We start from the raw sequence: 25,540 nt of genomic DNA on the forward strand, positions 1-25,540 counted from the left end.
CTCTCCTCTCTTCCAGCTTTCTTTCTCTTCTCTCAACCCCCCACCCCCTTTAAGTTTGAAGAAGGGTCCCGACCAAAAACATCACTTATTCATGTTCTCCAAAGATGCTGCCTGATCCGCTGAGTTACTCCAGCAAAGACTATTCCTTTGGTGAATAGTCCACTGGTCCAACTCTATGACTAATGTAAACCATCTGTAATTTATGTTTTAATTTTAAAATGTTGCCTCTTGCTTTGGGTGTAGCATGGACGCACCAGTCTTGTTTAAAGATCAAGCCAAAATATGTACTCCCCCATCTTATTTGGTTGTTTTGAATGTGAAGTCATGATTCCCAGGAGCTCTTCGCCTCAAAATGACCAGCACTGTTGTGTCTAAAACAAATGTGTTTTTTGTTCAAACTAATATCTAGTATTTTGGATAAATTATCAAGTCTGTACATGCTTTGGGACTTGTGTAACAGGTTTGAAATGTGTACGATGAGGATTATTCCTGCTTCAGGAAAAACAATGGAAAACTGTTCTGATTAACAAGTGAGCCTGAAGAAGGGTCTCGACCCGAAACGTCGCCTATTCCTTTGCTCCATAGATGCTGCCTCACCCGCTGAGTTTCTACAGCTTTTTTGTCTACGTTCTGATTAATAGCGCTGGTTTACACGGGTTTTAAATAAATATAGAAGCACGGACTGATACCGAAAGCCCACCATGCCTTGCTGGCTGTTTTAATTCATCTCAGTCCTGTGATCTTGCTCTCCCAGAGCACTTTTTTAAAATCGAAAGAGGAATTAGTTAAATACTTGCATTCTGATTGAATTTGCTTTCTCCATCTATTCAAACACTAATGTCTGTTCTGTAAGGAAAATTGCCCTCTCTCTGTCTGCCCCCCCCCCCCCCCCCCCCCCCCTCTGCTCCCCTCCCTTTTAATGTTCTTCCTTTTAGTATACATTGCTTCTCTTCCATGTTCTCACTAAAATGTGCCATGTTCACCACCATTTTGCACCAGGTTTGTTCAGGTTTCTATCCATGTTTTAACAGCATGGGCTTTAATTTTGTTATCAAGCCGGATATTGGTGTGCGGTTACCTCATTACTTTCCTCTGTCAGAGTTCGAAGGGGAAGTTGCTTTGAAAGAGAATCAGGAGCAGAGGGAACAAATAGCACATCAATGTTGAAATACCTGTACTTTAAGAGCGATGAGTTGGGCTAAGTTTAAAGGGGATATGTGGGGCAGGTCTTTTACAAGAGTAGTAGGTGCCTGGAAGCGCTGTGGGGTTGGTGGTGCAGGCATATATTTTCTGTCACAACATTGAGAAGCACAATACAAACTAAATCAAATGTCTTGTAAAGTGCTTATGTGGGAATCTGAGGATGGTTGATGTGAGAATAGGAGGAGCAGTCAACGAATAAAATACATTTGCAACTTTTCAGTAGTTGCAGAAGGTAGATGATGAAAGAGGTCACTAAAGAAAACAATCGGAGCTGAAGTGGAGCAGATTGTAGCAAAATAGCACACTTGGTACAGTAGCCCAGGTACAGACTGTTCCACAAGCATGATGTAATATAAAGGAACTACAGAGTTTTCAAGAAGGAACTGCAGATGCTGGAAGATCGAAGGTACACAAAAATGCTGGAGAAACTCAGCGGGTGCAGCAGCATCTATGGAGCGAAGGAAATAGGCAACGTTTCGGGCCGAAACCCTTCTTCAGACTGATGGGGGGTGGGGGGGAGAAGGAAGGAAAAAGGGAGGAGGAGGAGCCCGAGGGCGGGGGGATGGGAGGAGACAGCTCGAGGGTTGAGGAAGGGGAGGAGACAGCAAGGGCTAACAAAACTGGGAGAATTCAACGTTCATGCCATCCGGACGCAAGCAACCCAGGCGGAATATGAGGTGCTGTTCCTCCAATTTCCGGTGTTGCTCACTCTGGCAATGGAGGAGACCCAGGACAGAGAGGTCGGATTGGGAATGGGAGGGAGAGTTGAAGTGCTGAGCCACCGGGAGTTCAGGTAGGTTATTGCGGACTGAGCGGAGGCATGAACGTTGAACCCCCTGAGTTTCTCCAGCATTTTTGTGTACCTAAGGAACTACAGATGCTGGTTTATACCAAAGATGCTGGAATAACTCAGCAGATCAGGCAGCATCTCTGGAGAACATGGATAAGTGATGTTTTGGGTAAGGTCTGAAGAAATGTCACCTGTCCATTTTCTCCAGAGATGCTGCCTGACCCGCTGCGTTACACAAACATTTTGCATCTATACCACGAGTATGATGCTTGGTTCCCACTGGTGATTCTCATTGTCTTCTCCCTAGGAATGTCATGTCTATTTAAAGCATATCAAAGCAAAAGTGAAGTTGGAAGTTCTCGTTCAGAGCCTGTGTCTTGAATCCTTGCCATTGGGATCCTTATTGGGCCAAATTCCTATTCTGTTCTTGTGATTGGGACATGATTATTGTGGTCATGCTGTTCGTGATGACCTGGCCTTGGGTGGGATGCTGAGGTCCCACCCTTGGAACCACCCCATGGATAACATACTGCTGTAATACCTGATTTAAAAGGGCATCAATTATACCAGTGCCCAAGAAGAGTAAGGTGACGTGCCTTAATGACTATCGACCAGTGGCACTAACGCCTGTGGTGATGAAGTGCTTTGAGAGGTTGATCATGGCGCAAATCAACTCCTACCTCGACAAAAACCTGGACCCACTGCAGTTCGCTTACCGCCACAGCAGATCAATGGTGGATGCGATCTTGCTGGCCCTCCACTCCGCTCTGGACCACTTGGACAACAAAAACTCCTATGCCAGGCTGTTATTCATTGATTACAGCTCGGCATGTAACACAATCATCCCCTCCGAGCTGGTTACCAAACTCGCAGGACTGGGTCTCTGCACATCCCTCTGCAATTGGATCTTCGACTTCCTCATTCACAGACCACAGTCTGTTTGTATTGGTGGAAATGTGTCAGCCTCGATAACAATCAGCACGGGAGCACCTCAAGGCTGCGTGCTCAGCCACCTGCTGTACTCGCTCTATACTTATGACTGCGTAGTCGGTCATAGTGTGAACTCCATCATCAAGTTCGCTGACGACACCACTGTTGTGGGACGTATCACTGATGGGGATGAGTCAGAGTATAGAAGAGAGATCGAGCGACTGTACATATGGTGCCAGCACAATAACCTGGCCCTCAACACCAGCAAAGCCAAGGAACTGATTGTGGAAGGAGTAGGATGGGGACCCACAGTCCCGTTTATATCAACGGGTCGATGGTTGAAAGGGTCAAGAGCTTCAAATTCCTGGGTGTGCACTTCTCTGAAGATCTTTCCCTATCTGAAAACACTGATGCAATTATTAAGAAAGCACATCAGCGCCTCTATTTCCTAAGAAGATTACGGAGAGTCGGTTTGTCAAGGAGGACTCTCTCTAACTTTTACAGGTGCACAGTAGAGAGCATGCTGACCGGTTGCATCATGGCTTGGTTCGGCAACTTGAGCGCCCTGGAGAGGAAAAGACTACAAAAAGTAGTAAACACTGCCCAGTCCATCATCGGTGCTGAACTCCCTTTCATCGAGGGGATCTATCGCAGTCGCTGCCTCAAAAAGGCTGGCAGTATCAACAAGGACCCACACCATCCTGGCCGCACACTCATGTCCAAGCTACCTTCAGGTAGAAGGTACATGAGCCTGAAGACTGCAATGACCAGGTTCGGGAATAGCTACTTCTCCACGGCCATCAGGCTATTAAACTTGGCTCGGGCAAATCTCTGAACATTAATACCCATTATCTGTTATTTGCACTTTATCAGTTTATTTATTCATGTGTGTATATATTTATATAATGGGATATGGACACACTGATCTGTTCTGTCGTCATGCCTACTATGGTCTGTTGTGCTGAAGCAAAGCAAGAATTTCATTGTCCTATCGGGGACACATGACAATAAACTCTATTGAATCTTGAATCTTGTTCAAGGACACCAGACTGATTGTAAATGTATACTTAACTAAAACTCTCATCTTGTCCGAGACAAAAGACAATAGGTGTGGGAGTAGGTAATTCGGCCCTTTGAGCCAGCACCGCCACCTCTTCCGGTTTGCGTTTTTACATTTGCGCAAAAACGGTACCCGATAGCGCTATGATTTTTCACCATCTTACTCACCGTTCTCTTGTGCTGCAAGCGCACCAAGTTTTGTTCCGATCGGTGGAATATTACAGAAGTCATTAAGTTTTTAAAATCGTAAGATCAGCAGATTGGTCTTCTCTCCTGTCAGTCGCTGGGACGGCAAAGTCCCTTTCGGCACCCCCTGTCAGTCACTGGGGTGAGGAGAATAAAGCCCCGGAGCCGGGCTGAGTCCTTGAGCCGCACTGAGCCCCGAAGTCGCGAGCCCCGACCCTAAAAATAAATGGCTGAGGGGTAAACCGACCAGCGATCCCTGCGCACTTACAATATCCTACGCACACAGTTGAGGCAGTTGAGGTAGGTACTATCGCAATGTTTAAGAAACATTCAGATATGGGCATGGACAGGACAGGTTTAGAGAGATATGGACCAGATGCAGGCAGGTGAAACTCATGTAGATGGGGCACGTTGATAGGTGTGGGCAAGTTGGGCCGAAGGGCCTGTTACCACACTGTAACTGAATTTAAATAAAGAGAGAAAGCAAAACTCTTGCGCAGTTGGCGACTCCACTCGAGTGGTTAAAGTCGCGTTCCTCATGCCAACTATCTCAGGAATTACTCTATACCCCTAAGCCTGAGGTATTTGTTCAGCCCCTGGACTCGATGAGCTGAGCAGCGAACCAGGAGATGACTCCATTCAAATGGTTAAGGTCATGTACCTCATGCCAGCCATCTCTGCAATGACTCTCCCCTCAGCATGAGGTGTTTGTATAGCCCCTGGATTCAATAAGCTGAGCAGTGAACCAGGAGATCAGATGTTGCTGTGATTGACTTCTGGCAGGTCCCTGCCTTCCACACTGCAGGGTACTGACACTGAAGCAAGGGGTGAGTGCTGTAGCTGATCGGCACTATCACAAAACCACTAGCAGAGGAGCAGCCTGATCCTGTCATGTCTCCCCATTCACGAAGTCCTGGCAAGGGCAGAGATCGCAGGCACGGAAAGTACCGGAAAATGCTGTCACAATTTGCCTGTTGGGCAGAAAGCAGGAGAATACAGGAAAATACGTTTCTGATGCCTGCCCAGTCAATATCGGACTTGGCTTAGAATTAGAATGTGGTGATCAGAGCTTTGGAGTAAAGGGTATGTGAAACTGAAGATTGGTAGGAATTATTAGACTAACTGATACTGCAGCCTGGTGTATAATCCATAATTGTATATTAATTGTCAATTGTCATACTTATAGAGCCATGCAGCACAGAAACAAGCCCCGTGGCCAAATTCATCCATGCCGACCAAGATGCCCCATCTCGGCTAGTCCAATTCGCATGCGTGGCCCACATCCCCCTCGACCTTTTCTGTCTACGTACCTGTCCAAAGTTATATGTATTACTAAAACTCTCATCTTGTTTGTTTGTATATAAGCGTGTGTGTTCCCGAAACTCTGCAAAAACGGTACACGATAGCGCTACAATTTTAGGCCCACCTTACTCACCATTGTCCTGTGATGTGCCTTAGCCAAGTTTCGTTCAGATTGATGCTATATTTTTCAAGTTATTGGCATTTTAAACTTAAATTAAATTAAAACAGCGCCCCCACTTGCCGGCCACGCTTGCGCCGTTGGGGGAGCCCCATCAGCCGCGTCACAATTGAAAAAAGCTTGCTCGGTGATGCAAAATGAAGCAGTCTCCCCGCACGTGCGCAATGGACCCGGTATCCGCGCATGCGCAGTTGGGGCCTTTGCTGATTTTCTAATCGCCTTTTATTAAGTTATTGACATTTTAATCTTTAAAAAAATAATACTTTTTCAATTGCCCTGTCTGTCAGCCATGTTCGACGTCACAATGGGAACCCAACACGTCACAACGGTAAGATGGCTGCTGCATCGGCGCCTGTGCAGTTGGCCTGCCGCCATCTTGAAACCTCAATCGGTCTGCGCCTATGCAGTTGGTCTAATACTTGCATGTTCATCTTGCGTCACAACGGTAAGATGGCCACCAGATCCGTGCCTGTGTAGTTGGGGAGGGTTGCCGGGCTCACTACCTGCGTGTGCGCAATTGGGGGTTGCCGGGCCCGCCGCCGTTTTGAAATCGTCAGCTGCGTCTGCGCTGTTGACCTGCCGCCATCTTGAAATTGCCATTTTGACTCGCGTCACAATGGTGATCTCTGGTGTCACAACGGGGACCCGTCAGCCAACAAAACTAGCCCACAGCCATCAGTTCCTCTCTTCAGTCACATGTTTTAACACACAGTGACCTATGAACTGAAAAATCTTGAATCTCTGAAGTTTCCAAAAGTTGCACAAGGAACCATTTTGCTGATGAGCTGCTAGGCTGAAGTTGGACTTCTCACAGATCTCATTTAGGTTTCAGTAATCTGATTGATTGAAAACAAAAAATAACTACTAACTGGAAATTAGGAAATATGGTTTACAGGATTCACATCTGGTGCCTCAACATCACTGACGCTGTAACCACAGCATGACAAGTTGCAAGCGGTTACAATTCATTCAGAGTAAGATGGTTGCAAACTCTAGCCACATTTCACACGCTGTGCACTTATTTTAGGCAGACTCTTAAATATCATAACAAGCACTATTCTGTCAAAGGGAATGTCTTTTGGTTGCAACATTAAACTCAGACACCAAAGGGCCTGTCCCACTTGGGCGTCATTTGCGCGTCACGCAGGTGGGCGCCCGCGCGTCACTGCCTACGCCACCACGTCTCACCACGCGCCATGCGCGCGTAATGCACGCCATGCGCGTGAAGCGTTAATGTTGTTGCGTCATGACGCGTAAATGATGTCGCGTAAATGACGCTCAAATAACGCCCAGGTGGGACAGGTCCTTTAAATTTTCAAGTTCCATGGCATCATCTGAAGAATCGGGGTGTCCTCCAGAGTGTTCTGAACCCGATTTAACTCTCAACCCAAATAATTAAAACCGATTTGATCCCATGACCATTTTTGGCATCTTGCCACAGGACAATCGACTTTCAGTGGCAACATCTGAATAATTTAACCTACTGTAAAGAACCAATTCACCCTGAAGTTTTGAGGTTTCACCAAGACAATTTCTATTACAATTATGGACAAGGAAATTTGTAATGAATAAATGTAGACAATGCAACTACAGGATACATTGCAAATAGGACCCGTCAGCCATGCCTGCACAGTTGGGGGATGGTTGCCGAGCCGGGGTCGCCATTTTGACTGAACATCGCCTCGTGTATAGGTGAGTCCTATAGGTGAGTGGTAAATTATGGGATGAATCGGTGTAAATATTGCGAGAAATTTTTTAAAAAGCTGCAGGGGGCAACTTCCACCCGCCGATTGGACCGGTTTTTAATCTTTTAAATATCACTTTTCCACTTGCCATGCCGTGTGTTCCCGAAACTCTGCCAAAACGGTACACGATAGCGCAACAATTTTCCCCACCTTAATCACCATTGTCCTATGGTGTGCATTAGCCAAGATTTGTTTAGATTGATGTTATATTTTACAAGTTATTGACATTTAAAACTTACATTTACTTAAAGCAGCGTCCCCATTTGCCGGCCATGCCTGCGCAGTTGGGGGAGGGTTCCTGTGTGTGTCACAATGGGGATCTCTGGCATCTGTACTTGCCTGGCCTCACAACGGGGACCCAAAGTTTCCTTCCATTTTACAAACGCCTCCATGGGTCCTCTCTTCATTTTATTAACGTTAACTTAATTTCTGCCGTCAACGGCACAACCTTGAACGTGGCAGTCATGCCTGCACAGTGCGGGTCCGTCAGCTGCACATGCGCAGTTTGGTGAAATATTGCGTTGGGGGAACGGGACCCAACGGGTCCACACTTGGTATAGTGTCCTTTAAATGTAGTTATTGCACCTGCCTCAACTACTTCCTCTAGTATGTCATTCCATATACCCACCGTGTGGAAAAAGGTGCCCCTCAGATTCCTATTATATCTTTGCCTTCTCTCTTAAACCTATGCATTCGAGATTTTGATTCTGCTACCCTGGGAAAAAGGCTGTGCATTCAAAGTGGCAGGGCCATTCTGGGAAGTTGATTCATCATCAATTCCAAAGCAAATCTGATAACCATGAAGGGAAGACAAATCTATTAGAGGCGTCCTCTTGACACATTGCTTGGAGCACCGGCTTGTCGTAACCAGTACTGTGTCAGATAACACGTGGCACCCCCCTCATAGCATCACCCTCGATCCAAGCATTGAGGCCTGCTAAGTTATGACAATGTCCAAGGTAATGTTGCAGATTGGTGGAAGGGTCAAGAACCAAGGGTATGGGATGGAGTTGATTGATCAAAGAAACGAGTGATAAGAGAAGAGAATTTTCTTCAGCCCAACGGTGGTGAATCTGTGGAATTCTTTGCCACAGAAGGCTGTAGAGGCCAAGTCAGTGGATATTGTTAAGGCAGAGATAGATAGATTCTTGATTAGCACAGGTGTTAGAGGTAATGGGGAGAAGGCAGGAGAATGGCGTTAGGAGGGAGAGATAGATCAGCCAATGCTGGAGAAACTCAGCGGGTGGGGCAGCATCTGTGGAGCGAAGGAATAGGTGATAATTCGGGTCGAGACCCTTCTTAAGTGGAGGAATGGTAAGATTAGTTTGATTATAGTAGTAAACAGAGCAGATGGGCACAAAAAGATAATCTCTGTAACACTGCAGTTTAATACCATCTCTAACGTATCATTGCAGTATTTTGTGCAGTATATCCTGATTCCTTTTGCATGATCACGCAAAAGACCATGCACTCTACTGATTTGTTATATTCAGTACTTCCAGGGTCTGTATTGCAGGATTTACATTTTGCTCTTCGCTGCATTTGTGATTATAAATATTTTAGTTGTGTTTATTAATAAAGTAGAAGCTGCAGCTATGAGCTTGTGTTTTAATCATTTGCTAAATGAACAGAGACCGTGGGACCGTTCATGGTAAATGACAGAACAGTAAATTGGAAGCAAGATATGCCGTTTTCCTTCATGTTATCTTTTTTTAATGTACTGAATACACATTTTTAATGTACTGAATGAAATCTGATAATCTGTTGTGAATTTACTGGCATCTTTCAAAACTTAAAAAGGCCACACAAAAGGCTGTGGGTTATTTCAAATTTATTAACTACAAATGGTAACATCACAGATTATATTAAGCTTGGGTATTTTGGCATACATTATGCAAGCGTCAAGATGTATTTGTTATTGACAGCTGTGAGTGTACTGTGAGATGGTGCCCGTCTGTAGATTGACTGAAGGGAAGTCAGCCTGCTTTCTGCCGTGGTGGGGGCCTGAGTGAGAAGGGAGGGCCAGAACTTTAAAGAGGAATAAGAGGTGGTAGAGTTGCTGCCTTATAGCCCCAGAGACCCCGGTTCGATCATGACCACGTGTGCTGTCTGTACGGAGTTGGTACGTTCTCCACATGACCACGTGGATTTTCTCCGGGTGATCCGGTTTCAACCCACATTCCCAAGACGTACAAGTTTATAGGTCAATTGTCCGGTAAAGTTATGAAATTGCCCCTAGTGTGTAGGATAGTGCTAGTGTACGGGGATTGCTGCTCGGTGTGGTCTCGGTGGGCTGAAGGGCCAGTTTCTGCACTGTAACTCTAAATTACTGAGCAAACATATCTTGCTGTTTTATTTTATTTTTTTAATTTGTGAATGGGCAACTTGTGGATCAACGTTCAGGATCTATGTAGAAGGAAAATTCAAGGCTTGTGTGGCGGGGAATCAGACATTTTGAAAAAAATGCGTTAACCGTGCTACTGGGAGAGAAGGGATAAAAGTGGGAAGTTTGAAGAATATGGTGAGTGAACGGAGGGATTAGACTACATAGCTCACAAAGAAAGATGTCAATTCATCATCCTCCCACTGCTTGAACTTTGTCCAGCTCTTGCATTAACAAGCGGGCTTCATGGACATTAAATTCTTGCAGTTTCACATTTTTGGAAAGGTGGTCTTGTGTTTCTGAAATGTTTCGAGAAAGATAATCCAGTGGTTAGCAGGTAGTTCCTACACCTTGTTATTGAATGAAATCTGAGCTTAGATGCGTAGATGCTTGTAGTTTGCGTAACAAGCGTAGATGCTTGTAGTTTTAAATTACGTGAGGTGACATTAATAGTGAAAGGGCAATGTACATCATTCAACACAAGAAGTGGGCACCTTATGTTGGATGTTTTGGGGAGATTGTGTATCCTCCCCACTCAGGCAGATGTGTTGAAGTAGCCTTTGTGATCCCATTATCTTGGTAACAAGGAATGTGCATGACATCAGCTTAATAATAAGGCCCACTATTGACTGGCACGAGCTTAGTTTGTTAACTCTGGGAGAATTCACAAACATTCAATACTTGAGTTGTTTTGGAGATCAGTCAAACAATGATAGTAGTGTCAGAGACTGGACGACCTCCTATACATTACCATTTTAATTTATTTTGAAATTAAATTTTCATTTTGGCACAAAGGCCAAACACTGTCCATTCTGCAGAGCTTGCCGGTAGTGGTGATAGCTGACAGTTTTAATTCAGCTTTGTTCAAATTATATCCTACATCTTGAAAAATTAAAGATTAAATGCTTATATTTGCAAAGTCATTGTGCCTAATGTTTGAAATTTGACGTCGTGGCAAAACGTACATGCAAAAATGTCTCCTAGAGCAGATAAGGTTCATTGGTATGGTGTTTCAGTTTGTTGGTTTTAACAACAGAAGAATGGTCCGAATTAAATGTCGCCTTTAGCTTCGGCTAGATTGAAAAGCAGGGTTGTTTCTGATGTGCTGCTGGGATTGAGTAGAGGGAGTAGCTGTTTCCTTCAAAGTTGCCTTTAACTGACCCTTGAGTTGGAACATTTGAAAACAGTCTTCATTACAAATATGATTGCTGTGCCTCAGATTTATTTCCCACCTTATTAAATGCAGTGACAGTGGAATCTGATGAATACTGAAAGCAGATGTGAGCAAGGCAGTGTCAGCTGTTCCACTGCTGCCGGGGAATATCCAGGATTTGCTGCCTCAGATGCTGAAGGGAAAACCTGAACTAAGCAAGCTTCTGTTTTCATTTCTAGTTCCTCTTTATTCTACTTTATTGCTATTTATAGAAATAAGCGATGAGAAGAAATAATAAAATAAATAAAGTAGTACGATCCGAGTCTGTTCTCAAAACAACTGCAATTGTAGGCATTGAAGCAAGTGCTCCAATTACTCACTGTAATATGTCCACTTTTGCCGTACAATGTTAGAATAAATAGATACTTTTTTTAACTGTTAAATTTTTACTTAGACAAGCCAACTTCTCCAATGTCTACTACATGTCTTCAAATATGAATATCTCACAAATCTTTTAGTTTTTCTTTTGAAGAGGCAGTCAAGAGTATTGATGAGGGCAGCATGATGCATATTGTTCATATGGACTTAAGCATTGCCTTTACTGAGGTCCTGTATTGTAAGCTCTAGAAGGTCTGATCATATGGGATCCAGCACGAGCCAGCTAATGGGATATATAACTATCTTGATGGTAAGCAGAGAATGATGGTGAAAGATTGTTTTTCAGACAAGAAGCCTGTGGCTAGTGATGTGTCACAGGGATCAGTTTTGAGCTCATTTGCTGTTAGTTATTTATATAACAATTTGGATAAGAATATACAAGGCATGGTTAGTCAGTTTGCAGATGACTCCAAAATAGGTGGTATCATAGAAAGTAAAAAAGGTTATCACCAATTGCAGTGGGAGCTTGATCAACTGGGTAAGTGGGCAGAAGAATGGCAAATGACCTTCTATGACCTGAGGGGTAAGTGTGAGGTGTTGTGCTTTGGGAAGTCAAAGCAAGGTAGGTCCTTCACAGTGAACGGTGGTGCCCTGGGCGCAGGAGAGAAAAGGGGAGAGAGAAGGAGTGGAGACAGTTTTAAGAAGTTTAATAAAGTTAGCGGGCATGTTACCTTCCGGCGGATCTTCTAGGTCCTGAAAACCAAAGATCCTACAGGATCTTTGCTGAAAACTCCAATGAGCCAATCAAAATGGCCAGTCAGCGAAGGAGATGGCCTTCGACTGCCTGTGAGTAAATAGCAACCCCACTCCACTGGCTTTGACCAAATGGAAACCAATTTTTAGTCGAGGTTGGTTTTGGTTTTGTTGAAATAATCGCAGGAACAGAGAAGAAGCCTCGACTATGCGGAAACCACTTTCGACCATTAGGGAGAGTGACCAAAACCTCGCGGAATCCTTGGGTGGGGCGCAAGGTCTCCAGAGATTTCCGTTCAGGTTTCCTAAGTGGGACAGGGGCATAACCATGAAAGATATCATTGACCTGGAAAGAGTATAAAGAAGATTTGTGTGCATGTTAGCAGGACTCCAGAGAAGTGAATTAAGAACCAGGGGGGGCATAAGTTTAAGGTGAGAGGGGAAAGATTTAAAAGGGACCTGAGAGGCAACTTCTTCACACAGAGGGTGCTGTATACACAGAACGAACTGGCAGAGGAAGGTAGGTACAATATAACATTTAAAAGGCAGCTGCATGAATAGTAAGGGTCTAGAGGTACAGTGCCCTCCATAATGTTTGGGACAAAGACCTATCAGTTATTTATTTGCCTCTGTACACAATTTGAGATTTGTAATAGAAAAAAATCACACGTGGTTCAAGTGCACATTGTTAGATTTTAATAAAGGCCATTTTTATACATTTAGGTTTCACCAAGTAGAGATTACAGCAGTGTTTCTACATAGTACCCCCATTTCAGGGCACCATAATGTTTGGGACACAGCAATGTCATGTAAATGCAAGTAGTCATGTTTAGTATTTTCTAGCATATGTGTCTTTTTACAATACTGGAGAGATTTTGAGGAACAAAATTATTGTTCAGTTTTTTACACCAATACACTGTTCTTAACAAAAATCTACCCATCATGTAAAACCTTATAAATAACTGATATAAATTAGATAACTTCATGACCGAAAGTCATGACAGACACATCTTCATCGTTTTACCACCAATTTGGACACCAAAAATGTGACATTAAAAACGCTGCCACATTTAGTCATGAATATGTAATTCATAAATAAACTTCATATGGCCCCTCATACATATACGTTTTGATAATGTTACCATGCAGCACACAAATAAAATAAACATAACACTTTAGAATTTAACATAAAACACAAGAAACATCCCCCCCCCTCAGCGGAATCAACGTTTCCCACTGTGAGGGAAGGCACCAAAGTTCAGTCCTCTTCCTCAGTTCACCCGTGATTGGGGCCTATTGAGGGCCGAAACGCTGCCTATTTCTTTCGCTCCATAGATGCTGCTGCACCCGCTGAGTTTCTCCAGCATTTTTGTATACCCAGCAACTGGTGATGTCCATGAATCGCAGACTTCAAGCAGTCATCGCATCGCATTGCTGTAATTTCTACATGGTGAAACCTAAAATGTATAAAATTCGCCCTTATTAAAATCAGACAATGTGCACTTTAACCACATGTGATTTTTTTTTTTTCTATTACAAATTTCAAATTGTGGAGTACAGAGGCAAATAAATAAATGACAGGTCTTTGTCTCAAACATTATGGAGGGCACTGTAGCTGAAAGTATCAGATGAACAAATGTGGGCAGACTAAATGTTGTTTCTGGTGTATTGTATAGATGTCTGTGGAGAAATGCAGAGAAATGAATGGGTGGAAGGAAGGGTGTATTGAAGGGAATGCAGATTTAACTGTTGCGGAGGGGTCAATTGAATTGTATTCAATTCTTCTTTGCTCATAAGTAATAATACTGGCCTCTCCAGCTGGTCCATCTCTAAAGGATCGAAAACCAGGCACTTTGTCATATTTAACATTAACGAAGATTCAAAATTTACGCGCAGGGAGTGAGTCTAGCTGCCTTGCAGTGAAGCCACTACTTGAACTATAGTTACATTAACAAAGGCAGGCAAGTGGGACCAGTGTAGATGGGACATGTTGGTCGGTGTGACAAGTCGGGCCGAAGGGCCAGTTGCCACACTTTATGACTATAACAAATCAGTGACAATTAGTAGCCAATAGTAATCAGGCAGCAATAAATGATGAGTCTTTGTCCCAAACATTATGGAGGGCACTGTATATGGGCCAAATGTGCACAGATAGGAATAGTTTAGATGGGCATCTTGATTAGCATGGGCGAATTGGGCCAAAGGGCATGTTTCAGCGCTATATTATTCTATAACTTTCTAGATAGAAACTAAACATTGCTAATCTCACTGTATTTTTAAATTAGCAAGCGATGTTTCGTGCAATAGTTTATTACTTTATTAGATTCATTAGATTCAATTTATTTGTCATTTGGACCCCTTGAGGTCCAAACGAAATGACGTTTCTGCACCCATACATTACAAACAAAAAGACCCGAGACACAACATAATTTACATAAACATCCATCACATTGCTGTGATGGAAGGCAAAATAAACTTATCTCTCCACTGCACCCCCCCCCCCCCCCCCCCCCCATGTCAAAGTCAAAGCCCCCGGCTGGCGATGGCGATTGTCCCGCGGCCATTAAAGCCATGCCGGGTGATGCAAGGTCGCGCACCGGGTCTTGGTGTTAGAGCCCCCGGCGTACGCTCGCAGAGTCCCGCGGCCATTCCAAGCCGCGCGGGGCGGTGCTGTGAGGCCCCGCTCCAGGAGCTCTTCAACCCCGCAACTCGGGCGGGAGAAGTCGCCGTTGCGGGAGCCCCGAAAAGCGGTCTCTCTCCAGGGACCCGCGGGCTCCCGGTGCCGCCGTCCGCCAGACCCGCAGTTGCAGCCTTCGAATCTCCGGAGGTCGGGTGGCAGCAGCGTCCACCACAGCTCCACCCGCTCCAGACTCGGCCAGCTCCGTGACGGTGAGCAGTCGGCAGCTCCGCAGCTGGAGCCCCAGGTCGTTCCTGTTGGAGGCCGCTCCACGTTGCAGCCCCAACGACAACGGAGACCCGACAAAGAAAGGTCGGGTCTCCCGTGCAGGGAGAGATTTTAAAAGTTACCCCCTCCCTCCTACACACACACACACCACAACAGAAAATAACAAAAACTACATAAAACCATAGACAAAAATAATAAAAACGCAGACGGGCTGCAGAGGCCGCTGCTGACGAGAGTCGCGCCGCCTACCGATATGGATTTACCATGAATATCTCAGCCTTGTGCCTTAACTGCAAACTTGCAAGATTCTTTATTTCTTTCCCAATATCCACAAATGATTATGCCCTTGCTCTCGCTCGTTTAAGTCCAGGATGCAACATGACCTTCGGGACCTTGTGATCTAGGATTAGCTTGATGTAGCCAAGCTGCCTGCATACGTGCTTGCTGGGTTATAAAACATTACTGGCGCTTTGGAACACAGTTGCTACATGACCTTGTCATCTTATCCAAAGAATTCTGCTTAAGCATTACTGTTTAGTCTTCTGATATCTTTGGAGCTGGCAGAGGAAAGGAGTAGTCCTGGGGTAGATCAGGCATTGTGTTGAATGCAGGGGGTACGAGGGGACAGTAGCTGCTCCATCCCAGTATGCAGCATCCTCTGTTCGTATGTTCAATTCCCAGCAAGCCGGCAATGTCAATGTTCCCATTTGGTTGGGGGCATTATAATCATTATTGTGCTGAGGTGGTATTCATTGAGCTAGTTTGAGTCTAAGAACAAACAGAATATAACATTACACAGTCACGTGGAGGGTAATATTTTGCATGATGTATGTTACTTTTACTGAAGTAGTTAAATTATGATTTTTTTAAATGTCATTTTCCAAAGGCAGAAGTAAGATTTAGGTTGAGAAGTCACTGTTTTTACTGAATTGGGAAATTGTAGGTGATCTTTCCATGGGTTTGAGTCTCTGTAAATGCTACGTTTTTTTTTAATGCAAGGTAGAATTTTATTTTTAAACGCCATATTTCAGGAGAACTCCATTCCTTTAATGGTGATTACTTGAGTAATTCAGTTGGCATTTCCTCCCTCTTCTCCCCTCACCCATCGGGCAAATGGTATTGAAGTGTTGAAACGCACACCTCCAGATTCAGAGACAATTTCTTCTCAGCTGTTATCAGGCAACTGAATCATCCTACCACAACCAGAGAGCAGTGTGGACTACTATCAACCTAATTGGTGACCCTTGGACTATCCTTCATCGGACTTTGCTGGTTTTAGCTTGCACTAAATGTTATTTCCTTACCATGTATCTGCACACTGTAAATTGCTCGATTGTAATCGTGTATTGTCTTTCCATTGGATGATAGCACCCAACTAAAGCTTTTCACTGTACCTCAGTACACATGACAATAAACTAAACTCTTCAACATTTAGTTTTGCTATTTTGGGGATGTTATCAGCAAACCGCTTTAAGTTGTAATTGAATGGAGTACTCCAAGGAAAGTACGAAGATGAACCAGAATTGTGCAGGTAATGTCGAGCAGAGTTGGCATTTAAATGGTTGATATACAGGAGGCGTATATTGAAATGCAGAATAATATCAACACAACAGAATGACACGAATAGCAAGCAATTAATGGTATGCATCCATACGTTGTGTAAAATGTCCTCGATAGAATGCTTCATTAGAGTATTCATGGTTGGTAATATTTTTTAAGAAAGCTTTCAGCTGACAAATTGAAAGGCCTCTTCCTTTCTCAGCCCCCTCATGCCCCCCGCTTTCACACCCACACAGCACACGTAGAGTATATTTCACTCCAGTGGGTTGTCATGGAAACTTGTATTTCAGCAGGTATTTGAAAAGGATTTATTTTTAAAATGTATTTTAACTATTTTTGGAAATGGGTGCAAATGCACAAACCTTAATTCAGTCTGCCGAAACGGAAATGATTAGCCGCTATGGCAGTTTCCCTATAACTCAGTCCTTGTATGGTAAATCTATTATTGTTGCTAAGGGTTTCTGAATATTTAAACTGTAGGTTGTACTATCGATGGCCAGAAGTGCTCAGAAATATAGTCAGATGATTCTCTAATATCCTTTATATCTTGAAGTTGCCTTTGGAGTTGGACTCCAAGTTGACTTTAAAGGTATGTTAGATATCCTGCCTTCTCCAGGAATCTGTCACTTCTCTCTGGTACTTGGTCCTGACATTCGTAACATAGATATCAGAATTTTGGAGCAGTTGGTGAAACTCGGCTTGATGAGAAAGAGGTACAATGACCTACTGGATATTTAAACCTTGTGAGATAATTGGTGAATAATTGGTTAAATGCTTCCTTTATGCGTCCCTTTACAGTACTACAAATAAGGCTATAGCAACTTCTTAGACAGCTGTAACATCACGTTCCAACTTCTTTACTAATTACCCTAACAATGAGGGAAAGAGTGCCAAATGTCATCTTCATCAATTTATTTACCCGTGTCACTGCTTTCGTGGATTTATGTACCTGCACCCTGAGGTGCCTCTGTTCTTCAACACTTCCCAGGGCCCAATCATTTACTCAGCAAGTCCTGCCCTGGTTTTTCTTGTCAGCATCCTGCATTAATTTGAATTTAAACTCCAACTGGCATTCCTCGGCCCACTGGCCCAATTGATCAAGATCCCATTGTAATCTTAGTCTTCTTCACAGTCCACTTGACTATACCATCGAATTTTGTGCCGTCTGCAGACTTACTAACTGTCCCACCTTTTTGCCGTTCTTACTAGAAAGCCCATCAGTAGAAGAATGGGGATACAAGGAACTGCAGATGCTGATTTACTAAAAAAAGACACAATGTACTATATTAACTCAGCAGGTGAGACAGCATCTCTGGAGAACGTGATAAGATGACATCTTGAGTCAGGGCCCTTCTTTAGATCTGAATTGGAATTGAAGGAGGGGAACTGCTGCCTGTCGAGCTTAAGACTTTAGAGATACAGAGGGGAAATTGACCTTTCGGCCCACCACAGTGATCACCCTGTAGATTGGCACTATTGTACACACGAGGGATAATTTACAATTTTACCGAAGCCAATTAACCTACAAACCTGTACTTATTTAAAGTGTGGGAGGAAAACCATGTGGTGACAGGGAGAATGTACAAATTCTGTAGACGGTAGCCGTAGTCAGGATCGAACCAGGGTCTCTGTCGCTGTAAGGCAACAACTCTACTTCTGCGCCCCTGTGCCACCTTAATTGCTCTAAGCAAGTGCTCAGAAGTAGATATGACAGGAAAAATTGAGGTTTCGGTACTTGATGTTCTCAGCACACTTGAGGAAAACCTTGACGTTAAATCCTAAATATGTGTCTAATTGGAAAATATCAAAGGATACTGTGAATGAATGAAATTTCAAAATGAATTGATGACCATTATAATCAGTCTGTTGCCACCCAAGAAATGTTTCAGAAAAAAGCAAAAAATATTCAATTGCAAAGATGCAACTTGAGCCAGAATTGGGCCTACTATTTGGTAGGCATTTGGGTTGATCACGCCAGTACAGTTATTGACATTTTTCATCGTAATGCAAGAATTCTGATGGCATCCTTCAGGATGTACACTTGTAGGGAGGTTTCACGGCAGTCGGGTCACGACCCATGATAGAAACATAGAAACTAGGTGCAGGAGTAGGCCATTCGGCCCTTCGAGCCTGCACCGCCATTCAATATGATCATGGCTGATCATCCAACTCAGTATCCTGTACCTGCCTTCTCTCCATACCCCCTGATCCCTTTAGCCACAAGGGCCACATCTAACTCCCTCTTAAATATAGCCAATGAACTGGCCTCGACTACCCTCTGTGGCAGAGAGTTCCAAAGATTCACCACTCTCTGTGTGAAAAAAGTTCTTCTCATCTCGGTTTTAATGATCCGTACTGTTGCTACGCTACGCCAACTGGAGTACACGCGATGAACTGTAGGTAGGCACTTACCATTGTTTCCAGCGTAGCGGGCCCGTTAAAACCCGCTGAAATTGTCAATTTTTGCGCTCTAAATAATTATGGAAATCGGGATAAGCGTGAGAGACTACAGAATTCCAAAAGTGAAGAGAAATGACGGTAGATAGAAGCGAGAGTTGAAGGGACGACAACAGCAAAGTGCTTGGCGAACATTGGCCGTTTGCTCACTGCATTTCATCAACTAAGGTATTATTTGTGTTTTTTCTTGATTCCTTTGTCATCTAAAAAGTTTCAGAAGTGATAAACCAGGCTGTAAAATGTTTAAATTGCCCGTGATTCTCAAGTGGGTTTTTACATACAAAAAGAAAACGCCTCTGAAGCAAAATTTACAGCCAGATTTATCACTTCTGAGACTTTTTAGATACCAAAGGAATCAAGAAAAGCCACAAATAATGCCTTAATGTTGATGAAATGCAGTGAGCAAACGCGATAATTCCCAATATTTTCAATTCCGATATCAGCACGGCCAATGTTCGCCAAGCCCTTTAGCTGTTGTTGTCCCGTCAGCTCTCGCTTCTCTTTACCTTCATTTTGCTTCACATTTGGAATTCTGAAGTTGGGTACATGTCTCTCACGCTTACCCCGACTTCCACAATTTTTTACAGCGCAAAAAATCAACATTTTGGCGGTTTTTAACAGGTCGGAAAGTACGCATTTCTTGCATTAATAACATATACCGGAAGTTACGGATGTCCTCCAGATGGATTGAGCAGCTCCGTGCGTCAAGCCCTATGACCCAGTGACCTTACGTGCACACCCCCTATAGTTAATATATAGCTGGTATCACTTTTATTCTGTTCCTTCATAAACATATGTTACAGTTTTTCTGAAGTGGCCAATGTGGAAACAATGAATTGACTATTAAAACATTAGATTTTTATTTTACTTCCTAATTTGTGTCTATCAGACTTCTCCAATCAGCTGAGCAAGTCATAACATTGCAGCACTGCTCTGATGCTCGAATTGGCACCTGATTGAAAATTACATAGAGAACACTTGTTATTTGAAGGGAGTTTTTTTTTTTAGGTCTTCCCACTGCCCACAAGATTACAATTACAGTCTTATAAGGTTTGATTAAAATAACTTTCTTTAACAAAAGCATTGTGCTGGTGATTAACCTTTTAATTAATCACTTCAAATAATTGTTAATTATTTGCTGAGATTGACAATTTTAAAGTAAGGTTACACATGGAGCTCGTAAGTATTATAAAATTCTAGTGTTGTACACCACAGAAATGGCCCCTATGGTTCACCAGGGCTCTTGCTTAACTTTTTTTCCCTGTTGCCAGCCGGGCAACCTTGGCAACTTTTTAGGTTGCCAAATGACAGTTTAGGTGGTCATTTAAGACGGCTTGCATGACGTGTGCAATAATGTGCTCTGACGAAGAGCGTAGTTACCAGTCGGAATTATGCTCAATGAAGCATTCACATGTTATTTCTGCTTCAAATAAAGTCACAAACTAAACATATTCACCAATCAAGACATTATATATACCACAATGACATGCAGCAAAATTATAATACAGTATCTCAACTCTTTTTACACATTGCAATTAATGCAATTTTTATTATTTCTTTCCACTTCCAAACAAAAATGTGGTAGGATTATTCAGTGTATGATCAATAAATCGTGGACCATGATAGCATATATGCTTAACCATGCACACTACAGATTGATGCAAGCATGTTTTCTGTGAAGGACAGAAAATATCATGACATGGCCATAGCATGGGTCGTTATTGCTATTGGTACAGAAACGCTTCCCACATAATTTATCCACAACAAAATATACAGGTTGCAAGGAATTTTCTAAAGGCATTTTATGATTATAGTTGACAAAACTGACTATACCCATCTGACAGGGTAAACATTGCACTAACTAACAAGAGATGGCCAAAAGACATAAATGCAGCAAATGTTCTTTTGGTAATATATTTAAAGGTGTCAAGACGCCACATTACCGGGCATTCAGATTAGATGTATGTGTTGTGAACAGCAATGAAGATACCCAGTTTGTAAGCAACAAATTTAAAAAAAATGTTGATAAACGCTTTTTCCATCTTTCCCACTTCAGAATTAACGTTAAAATTTCAACTGACATATCTCCTGACCAAATTTGTGATGTATATGATCGACTGTAGAAGTAAAACCTGGATAAATCCAACGTATAGTTGTGAATGTTGCTCATTAAATAACTACAGTACTGATACTCCATATTAAGAGCATTGATTTGCCGTTAAAATGAATTCTGTAATAACGTGTCAACGGTAGCAGTGACAATCGAACACTGCGGTTTTAATGTTTCACGTGTTCACAATTTAATTAATCCATCTTTATGGATTAAAACAAATAACATTGGGAATTAAAACATATTTGATTGCATTCCGTGATCAAACATAGTCAATGTTCGCTCTGAAGACATATCCAGCACATTAAGGGGGGGGGGGGTTGAGAAGGCAATCGGTGCGGAATGGATGGATTGAGGCAGGGAATAAGTGCGTGTTGGTTGGAGTAGGTAAAATTGTGAGGGGAGAACGCGGGGGATGACAGTGGGTTGAATGGGGGGGATCTGTGCAGGATGGAAGGGGCGGAGCAGTGCAGGATGGATGGGAAGAGAGGTCAGTACAGGATGAATGGGAAGAGGGGTCAGTACAGGATGAATTGGGGGACCAGTGTAGGATTGATTGGGGAGTGGCAAGAGAATCAATGTGAGGTGGATAGGGCGATCAGTGCAGGATGAATAGATGGGGTAGATGAGGAGGGGAGCACAGGGGATGTCAGTGAGGACTGAATAGAGGCAGGAATGGTGATCAGTGTGGGATGGAGAGGATGGGTCTCAGGATAAGGGGAGTGGAGGAGGAGTACAAGAGAGAGAGAGAGGAAGGGGCAGAGGAGTTGGGAAGGAAGGTCAGCGCTCCTCGGACAACACTGGCATCATTGCTCAAATCACTATGAAAATATGGAGGAGAACCGGGGGACAGAATATCTTGGCAGCCGCGAGCGCGCATGCACACACTCACACACACGCACGAGGCTTCGGAGGCCCCGTGAACGGTAATTTTAGCTCAATCCAGCGCTAAATGCAGCTCAACAAAGCCTGTCTCGCCTACAGCCCTGTCTCAATCCAGACAGGGACAGGCAGAGTTGAGCAGCGCTGCTTCTCTGCGCTGGCTGTGGGCCTGAGGGCCCGCGCCCGTCTGACTCCCGACGTCTCTGGCCACCCTCGGGCGTGGGGGGGCTCTAGGGTTGGGGACGGGGATGGTCCAGTGGCGGTTCGGCAGCAATTTCAACGCCGGAGACCGGGATCGGTCCTGGCCAAAGATCCTATAACGACAGGGCTGCCGAGAGTGTTTTGGCACGTCTCCCTCCTCCAATCACCGCGCTCTATCCTCAGCCCCCACCCCCCCTCCCCCCCCCAACTTCCGCCTCTGACCAACACCTCCCTCCTCCAAGGGTTTGTTTAGAAAGCGCCGTTGGCGGAGAGGCAGCAGCGGCCGCTAACAGCAAAGATCCTATAACGTTATCAGGCCGGGCGGGGTGCGGGAGGAGGAGGAGATGGAGCCGCCGCTGCTGCTGTGCGGGGCTGTGTCATTCGCTCCGACCCTCCGACACGCCACATTTAGCATCTTTCCCACGGTATATCTTCGCTATAAACCAATTTGCCAAGCCGGGCAAAATGACTTGGCGTTTAGGTTGCCCGACGGCACTTTGAGTGGTCAGTGGCACCCGGGCAACCGTTAATTTCGAGCCCTGTTCACCGTCCATACCAACCTTGTTGTTCATCTACACTAATCCCATTACTCGCACTAACACCTGTTATGCCTCGTCTATTTAAGTGCCTATCCAAATGTCTGAAAATTAGTAATTGTATTTGGCTTCACCACCACCTTCTTGATTAATATGGGTGTCAGAAGTTATGGGGAGAAGGCGGGAGAATGGGGTTAGGAGGGAGAGATAGATCAGCTATGATTGAATGGCAAAGTAGACAAAGGGCCAAATAGCCTAATTCTGCTCTTATCACTTATCTTATGACCACCTCCAGCAGCAAGTGCCAGATATCACCCACTTACTTTGTATATAAAAAAACAATAATTACCCCAAATTCCCTTTCAACTCCTTCCTCTCACCTTAAATCTATGTCCTCTTGTTTTTGATACTCCTACTAGGGGGGGGGGGGGGGGGGGGGGGGGGGGGAAGATTCTGATTATCCATAACTACCCAACATCATCTTCTATACTTCGATGAGATCATCCCTCTACGACCTTCACTCCAGGGTAAACCTGCTCAGCCTATCCAATCTGAACTCCTCCAATCCAGGCAACTTTTTGATGACCCTCCTCTGCACTCTGTAACATAACCACATCCTTCCTTTGGTGACCAGAATGGCATGAACTGTTTACCCATGAAGCAAGCATGCCATACGCCTTCTTCACCACCTCATCTACTCTTATTATCACTTTCAGGAAACTATGGACTTGAAATGCCAGGTCCCTCCATTCGTCAACATTCCTTGTGTCCTACAATTTACTGAATATGTCCTACCCCTGTTTGACTTACTAAATCACATTACCTTTGACTTGTCGTGATTAAATTGCATCTGCCAACACTCTGCCCAACTTTCAATCTGATCTACACCCTACGATAGACTTAGATACCGTTTCCCGCTATCCACAACACCACTAACCTCTGTGTCATCAACAAATTTACTAATGTCAGCCATGCCTCAGTTTGCAACGGAGTCGGAAAGTTGTGTTCAAATTTGCTGTGCAAAGATAAACATGCCCCTCATGGTGGCCATCTTGTGCCTTGTGGCTTCCATCTCTGGTTCTAGGCCTCCCAGTTTGGGCCTAACCAGGATTTCAGGTACCTGCACTCCATCCACCGCTTCTTGCAACAGTTCTCTGTGCTCTGTGCCCTGCTCGCCTGCTCTACCAACATCCAAGTGCTATTCTGAAAGTGTGTTGCTATCTGAGGTATCTCCTTTGAATGAGATATTAAGCAGAAGTTGCCTTTGTACTTTTAATGGAAATAAAAGATCACATTGAAGTAAAAGAAGAGCAACAAGCGAGCCTCAAAATTACCAAAGCAATATCTGAACGAGGAGCTGCTTATGCACAAACTGACTGATGGGTTTTTCACATTGCTATAGTGACAGCACTTCAATAATGTTATATTACTTGTAAAAAGGTTTTGAGGTATCCTAAGTTGGTGAAAAGCACAATATACATGCAAGTCTTTTGTTTCTGTCATATCATTTTATTTTCCCTCTGTCACCAGTGATCTATCTATGTGATGACAAAAGTCAGGAAAACAGGTTTTGACAAATCCTGCTCACAAATGGATCTTTTATGGGTTGTGGTTTTGTTTCTTAGATAATATATTAGCAGCTGTGTTATTTTTCTAACTGATTTTGTTCTAGTGCTGCTGAATCCTTTGGAATAATGGAATCGTGCTTATAAAAGCCAGGCATTGCTGTTATCTAAAGCAGACAATAAACATGACTGGTTGTCAAATATTTTAGCACCAGCTGGACACTTAGCGCACTGCAATTGTTAAATGCTCTATAACAGACCTCTAAATAACAGAAATGAGAATGAAATATTAGAAATGTAAAATCCTTTTAAATCTTGTACTTCTAGTTATGTAGGAAACCTGCAAGACAAAGCATGACATGACATCCATACATATTGGGGTATATGGTGCCCAATGCTTGAATATTTATGTTCATTAGTAGTGCAAGCAAGTAACTGGGACAAGAGACAGGGAGGATTCTGTTTTAAAGGCACATCATCATGCTTTGGGCTAACTATCAGACACCTGTGTGAATTGGGATTTTGAAGTGCTTTGCTCAGTATGAATTGCTGGTGCAGCACAGAATATGGAATCAGCATACATTTGGAAAGATGCATCAATCAGTATGTACACCATGCAGTGTGGCACTGAACCCTCAGGACTGGCTCCTCGGATTTCCTCAGATTGGGGAATAATATGCCAGTATAATTAATCAAGCTGGGCAAAAAATTAGAGTTTCCACGGTTCACATCATGGTGGCAAACCTCTCGATCCTCTCGATCCTCTCGACCTAGGCTGCCACACCCCGGTATGTATTGGGACTAGTTGTGTATGCTGCCACAGCTGATGTCCCAGTTTATTTAATACCTTCAGGACACAATGTGAAAAAGGTTAGCTGAAATGAATCATTGTTTTATTCATTTAAAGTGGGCTTTGATAAAAAAAAACCTGACAGAGCTTCCAGATTTTACAGAATACAGCTTTTTTAATTTGTTTTGGTGTGGCAGTGAGGGTGCATGAAGGGTAAGCCGATTTATTTTGTACTTCATGCTATGTGTGAGAAGGTCTTTATTTTGCGAGTCACAGACTGCATAGTGAGCCAGGAAGTGGTAGCACCTTGATCTATTTGCATTTGTGTTGCGACGCACTGTATTGTAACTTTCCCATTCATCTAGCTAAAGTTTTTCCATTTCTCAAAATACATTGTGGGACTTCTTGTGATCTCAGATGATGTTCACTATCCCTGCAGTAACATACCATTTTTGTGCTGGTTGGGGCAACCAA

At 43.7% G+C, this 25,540-nt stretch overlaps 1 protein-coding gene across 3 annotated transcripts in view; it reads left to right on the top strand.

The window, feature by feature from the left end:
* cyria (CYFIP related Rac1 interactor A) overlaps nucleotides 1-25,540 on the top strand; it is a 169,269-nt gene that overhangs the window by 33,447 nt on the left and 110,282 nt on the right. The gene's annotated exons all lie outside the window — the stretch shown is intronic.

The sequence above is a fragment of the Amblyraja radiata genome, chromosome 5, assembly GCF_010909765.2.
Source record: "Amblyraja radiata isolate CabotCenter1 chromosome 5, sAmbRad1.1.pri, whole genome shotgun sequence".
Lineage (NCBI taxonomy): Eukaryota > Metazoa > Chordata > Chondrichthyes > Rajiformes > Rajidae > Amblyraja > Amblyraja radiata.